The sequence below is a fragment of the Papio anubis genome, chromosome 12 (genome assembly GCF_008728515.1).
Source record: "Papio anubis isolate 15944 chromosome 12, Panubis1.0, whole genome shotgun sequence".
Classification (NCBI taxonomy): domain Eukaryota; kingdom Metazoa; phylum Chordata; class Mammalia; order Primates; family Cercopithecidae; genus Papio; species Papio anubis.
Window position 1 is genome coordinate 39,067,008 of NC_044987.1, and position 6,257 is coordinate 39,073,264.

Here is a 6,257-nt window from a genome sequence, read left to right on the forward strand (position 1 = left end):
AAAATAGAACTACCATATCCTCTAGCAATCCCAAACTTGTCATTTATCCAAAGGAAAGGAAATCAATATATCAAAGAAACATCTGTGTCTCCATGTTTATTATAGCACTCTTCACAACAGCTGAGATATGGAATCAACCTGTGTCTATCAACTAATGAACGGATAAGAAAATGTGGCATATATACATAATAGAATATGATTCACTAGTGAAAAAGAATGAAATCCTGTCATTCACGGCAACATGGATAAAATTGGAGGACATGTTAAGAGAAATAAGCCAGAAACAGAAACCTAAACACTGCATGTTCTCATCCATATGCAGAAGCTACAAGAAGTTGATCTCATAGAAGGAAAAAGTGGAACGGAGGATACTAGAGGCCAGGAAGCATGAGGGAAGGGGTTATAGGGAGAGATTTGTTAAAAGATATAATTACAGCTAGATAGGAGGAATAAGTTAGAGTGTTCTATGTAGTTCTTATCTAGTGTAAGATGATTACAGTTAACAATATTATATAGTTTCGAATAGCTAGAAAGAGGAAATCGAATGTTCCCAATACAAAGAAATGATGAACATTTGAGATGATAGGTATACTAATTACCCTGATCTGATCACTATACAGTATATGCATGGAAACATCATTATGTTCTCAATAAATATGTACAATTATTACATGCAAATTTTAAAAATAAAATTTAATTTAATAAAAGGAAAAAAATAAATCCTAACACTTCTCAAAAGCCACCTCAAATAATTGCAACCTATGCAACTTTGTCATTTTTCCTATGCCTGTTTCCTCTTCCCTCCCAGTCTGGAGGTTCTGTGAGAGCTGAATTCATGTCTGGTTCATCTGTGAATGCCCAGAGAATGCAGTAAAATATTTAATAAATGGTAGAGAAAATAATTTCTGAGGGGAGAAGATGTTTTCCTTTCTGTTAAAAACTTAAAGATACTTTTTAAATTTTACTTTGCAGTTTATTTGCTTTCTCTTTTCGAAGATAAACTATTCATACACTCTTTAAAAATCTCTCTTGAGCTCACTTTTAAAATATGTGGTTCTTTTCTGTGAAACTGAAGAGGCCCTAAATCTGTCAGAGTAGTAACTGGGGAAAAAATGAAAATAGAATCACAGTATGTCAGAGTTAGAAGAAGCAAGGTAGCTTTACTGAGAGGAGAGAAGAAAATTGAGCCCCAGGCAGGTGGAGGAAACTGTGTGGAATCACCTAGCTAGTGGTGTTTCAGAACCAGGGCTTTAGCCTGGGCATCCTGACCCTCAAACAGCCCCAAAAATCATATTGGACATGAAGGTTGCATGTGTCACTGCATATATACAGTAAGAGAGTCATTTCTTTTGCTCTCAGTCTCTTGTAGTTTTAACACAGAATTCCAATTTGGCAAAGAAGTGACCAGACTTGTAGAATAAGGCCATTTGAATCCTAAAAACTTATGTGAGTACAATCCCAAAATGAAATATTTTCATCTTTCCTCCTTGGCCTAGTTTAGTGGGGCTGGATCAGCTATGTGACCATGTCTATTTTGAAGGTCTATAAATCAAGAAGTGGAGAGAGGGCCTGTTTGCACTCCCCGATCAGATCTTTACCCTACTCCATTCTGTCCTGGGAGGCTGACCCATGTGGACTTCATCACTACGCTTACTTTGTTCCCTGTTTTCCTGTTTGGTTTGGTCACTGGTATGTTTTGGCAAGTGATCAGAGGGAGGGAGAAAAGTAAGGTTGGGGTATTTATTCTTGTTGCTTGCTCCCCTTTGGGTAGCTGCACACTGTCCTTACCTTCTGAGGGCTCCTGTTAAGTGACTCTCAATATGCAGCTACCTTCTCTGGGTTCTGGTGACAGCTCCCTCCCTTTGTGCCCTCAGGGTGTAGGGTAGTAAAGTCTCTCCAATATGGCAAGCTCAGAAATACTGCACCGTCCTTTGTTGGTTTTCTTAAACTCTGCCCACAATCCTATGAGTAGATTCTTCATTAAAGTCTCCTCCCAGTTTGAATATGTCATTTTTTCCCAAAGTCACTACTCTGAAAGATATAGAGATTCAATTTCACAGAAAAGAACTCGATATTTTAAATTGGGCTCAAGAGGAATAGTTAAAAGGACATGAAGAGTTTATCTCCTTATATATTCTCATTGCTAATCCTTGTCAGATGGGTAGTTTGCAAAAATTTTCTCCCATTCTGTGGGTTGTCTCCTCATTTTGTTGATTATATCCTTTGTTGTGCAGAATCTTTTTAACTTGATGTGATCCCATTTGTCCATTTTTGCTTTGGTTGCCTGTATCTCTGGGGTATTGCTCAAGACCAAGACCTATGTCCTGGAGAGTTTCCCCAATGTTTTCTCGTAGTAGTTTCATAGTTTGGGGCTTTAGATTTAAGTCTTTAATCCATTTTGATTTGATTTTTGTATATGGCAAGAGATATGGGTCTAGTTTCTTTCTTCTGTATATGGATATCCAGTTTTCCTACCACTATTTATTAAAGGTATCATCTTTTCCCCAGTGTGTGCTATTGGCACTTTTGTCAAAAATGAGTTTACTGTAGGTGTGTGGATTGTTTCCAGGTTCTCTATTCTGTTCCATTAATCTACGTGTCTGTTTTTATGCCGGTACCATGTTGTTTTGTTTACTCTAGTTCTGTAGTATAATTTGAAGTGAGGTAACGTGGTTTCATCAGCTTTGTTCTTTTTGCTCAGGATAACTTTGGTTATTCTGAGTCTTTTGTGGCTCTGCATACATTTTAGGATTGTTTTTTCTATACTTGTGAAGAATGTCATTGGTATTTTGAAAGGGTTTGTATTGAATCTATAGATTGCTTTGGGAAGTATGGACATTTTAACAATATTGATTCTTCCCCAATCTATGAACTTGGAACATTTTTCCATTTTTTGGTGTTCTCTTCAGTTTCTTTCCTCAGTGTTTTATAGTTTTCATTACGGAGACCTTTTTTTTTTTTTTTTTTTGATTCAGTTAATTCCTAGGTATTTAATTTCACTTGTGGCCATTGCAAATGGGATTACTTTTTAAATTTATTTTTCTCATTATTCACTATGGGCATAGAGAAACGCTACTTATTTTTGTATGCTGATTTTGTATCCTGCAACTGTACTGAATTTACTTATCATTTCTAATAGTTTTCTTGTAGTCTTTAGGTTTTTCCATATATAAGATCATATCATCTGCAAACAAGGATAACTTGAATTCTTCTTTTCTAATTTGGATGCCCTTTATATCTTTCTCTTATCTAATTGTTGTAGCTAGACTTCCAGTACTATGCTGAATAACAGTGGTAACAGTGAGCACCCATGTCATGTTCCAGATAATAGAGGAAAGGCATTTGGGTTGTTCTCATTCAGTATAATATTAACTGGAGTCTGTCATATATGGCTTTTGTTATGTTAAGGTATGTTCCTTTTATCCCCAGCTTTTGGAGTGTTTTTATAATGAAGTTTTTATGTTGAATTTTATCAAGTGCTTTTTCGGCATTGATTGACATGATCATAAGATTTTTCATCTTTCATTCTATTGATATGATATACCACATTGATTAACTTGCATATGTTGAACCATCCTTGCATCCCAGGAGTAAATACCACTTGGTCATGATGAATGATCTTTCTCATTGTTGAACTCAGTTTGCTAGTATTTTACTGAGAATTTTTGCATCAATATTTATCAGAGCTATTGGCCTGTAGGTTTCTTTTCTTTTCTTTTTCCTTTTTTTTTTTCTCATGTGTTTTTAGTTTTGGTATCATAGTAATACTGACCTTTAGAATGAGTTTGGAAGTATTTCCTCTTTATTTTTAGGAATAGGTTGAGTAGGGTTGGTATTAGTTTTTTAAATGTTTGGTAAAATTCAGCAGTAAAGGTATCAGATCCTAGGTTTTTCTTTACTGGGAGATATTTTATTACAGCTTTGATCTCATTACTTGTTATTGGTGTGTTCAAATTTTGGATTTCTTCCTGGTTCAATCTTTGTAGTTTCTAATATCTAGGAATTTGTCCATTACTTCCAGATTTTCCAACTTATTGGCATTTAGTTGCTCATAATAGCCACTAATGATCCTTTGAATTTCTGCAGTATCCGTTGTAATGTCTCCTTTTTTGTTTCTGATTTTTTTTAATTTGGATCTTCTCTCTTTTTTTCTTAGTCAGACTAAAGGTTTATCAATTTTGTTTGACTTTTCAAAAAAAAAAAAAACATTTTCTTTCATTTGTCTTTTGTATTACTTTTCACATTTCAATTTTTATTTATTTCTGCTCTGATCTTTATCATGTCTATTCTTCTACCAAGTTAGGGTTTGGTTTGCTCCTGATTTTCTAGTTATTTAAAATGCATCACTAGATTGTTCATTTGAAGTTTTTCTTCTTTTTTGATGTAGGCACTTATAAACTTCCCTCTTAGTACTGATTTTACTGTATTCTATAGGTTGTAGTATATTGTATTCCCATTATCATTTGTTTCAAAAAGTCTTTCAATGTCCTTCTTAATTTCTTCATTTACCCACTGGTCACTCAGGTTTATTGTTTAATTTCCATGTATTTGTATAGTTTCCAAAATTTATCTTATTAATTTCTAGTTTTATTCCATTGTGGTCAGAGAAGATGCTTCTTATTATTTGAATTTTTTTGAATGTTTTAAGACATGTTTTCTGACCTAAGGTATGGTCTATCCTTGAGAATGGTCCATGTTTTGAGGAAAAGAATGTGTATCCTGCAGCTCTTGGATAAAATGTTCTGTGAATATCTGTTAGACCCATTTGCTCTATAATGCAGATTAATTCTGATGTTTCTTTGTTGATTTTCTATCTGGAAGATCTGTCCAATGCTGAAAGTGGGGTGTTGAAGTCTTCAGCTATTAATGTATTGAGGCCCATCTCTCTCTTTAGCTCTAATAGTATTTGCTTTATATAATTGGGTGCTCCAGTGTTGAGTGCATACATATTTAAAATTGTTATATCATCTTGTTGAATTAACCCATTTAGCATTATAAAGTGACCTATATAGTGACCTTCATTGTCTCTTCTTATAGTTTTTGTCTTGAAATCTATTTTTTCTGATATAAGTATAGCAACTGTTGCTCTTTTTTGGTTTCCATTGGCATGGAATATCTTTTTCCATTCCTTTATTTTCAGTCTATGTGTGTCTTTAGAGGTGAAGTGTGATTCTTTTAGGCAACAGATCAATGCATCTTGTTTTTTTCTATTCAGCCAGCCTTTGTCTTTTGACTGGAGATTTTAATCCATTTACATTTAATGTTATTATTGATAAGCACTTACTCCTGTCATTTTCTTCTTTGTTTAATTATTGTTTCATTGTCTTCTCTTTTTTCGTCTTTTCCTTCCTGTCTTCCTCTAATGAAGGTGATTTCCTCTGCAGATATAATTTAGTTTCTTGCTTTTTATTTCTTGTGTATCCATTGTACGTTTTTTGGTTTGCAGTTACCATAAGGCTTACAAATACAATCTTATAACCCATTATTTTAACCTGATAACAACTTAACACTGTTTGCATAAACAATCGAGCAAAAAGAAAACTAATAAAACTCTACACTTTGTCTTCCTTTTTTAACTTTTTGTTGTTTCTATTTACATCTTACCGTACTGACTGTGTCTTGAAAAGTTGTTGTAGTCACTGTTTTTGATTGATTTATCATTTAGTCTCTCTGCTAGGATAAGAGTAGTTTACACTCCACAATTACAATGTTATAATATTCTGTGTTTTTCTGTGTACTTATTGTTACAGTGAGTTATGTAACTTCAGGTAATTGTCAATCATTAATGTCCTTTTCTTTCTGATCAAAGTACTCCCTTTAGCATTTCTTGTAGGACAGGTCTAGTATTGATGAAATCCCTCAGTTTTTGTTTGGGAAAATATTTCTCCTTCACATGTGAAGGATATTCTTGTCAGATATACTATCCTAGGTATAAGGGTGTTTTGTTTTGTTTTTTTCCTCAGCACTTTAAATATGTCATGTCACTCTCTTCTGGCCTATAAGGTTCTCACTGAAAAGTTAAATCTGCTTGGTGTTCTACAACTTTCTTGTTCTTGGATATTGATGTCTTTATCTAGGTTTGGGAAGTTCTCTGTTACTATCCCTTTGAATAAACTTTCTACCTGTATCTCTTTCTCTACCTCCTCTTTACCTCTTAGATTTCCCCTTTTGGGGCCATTTACTAGATCCTGTAGGGATGCTTCATTGTTCTGTATTCTTTTTTCTTTTGTCTCCTCTGATTGTGTATTTTCAAATGG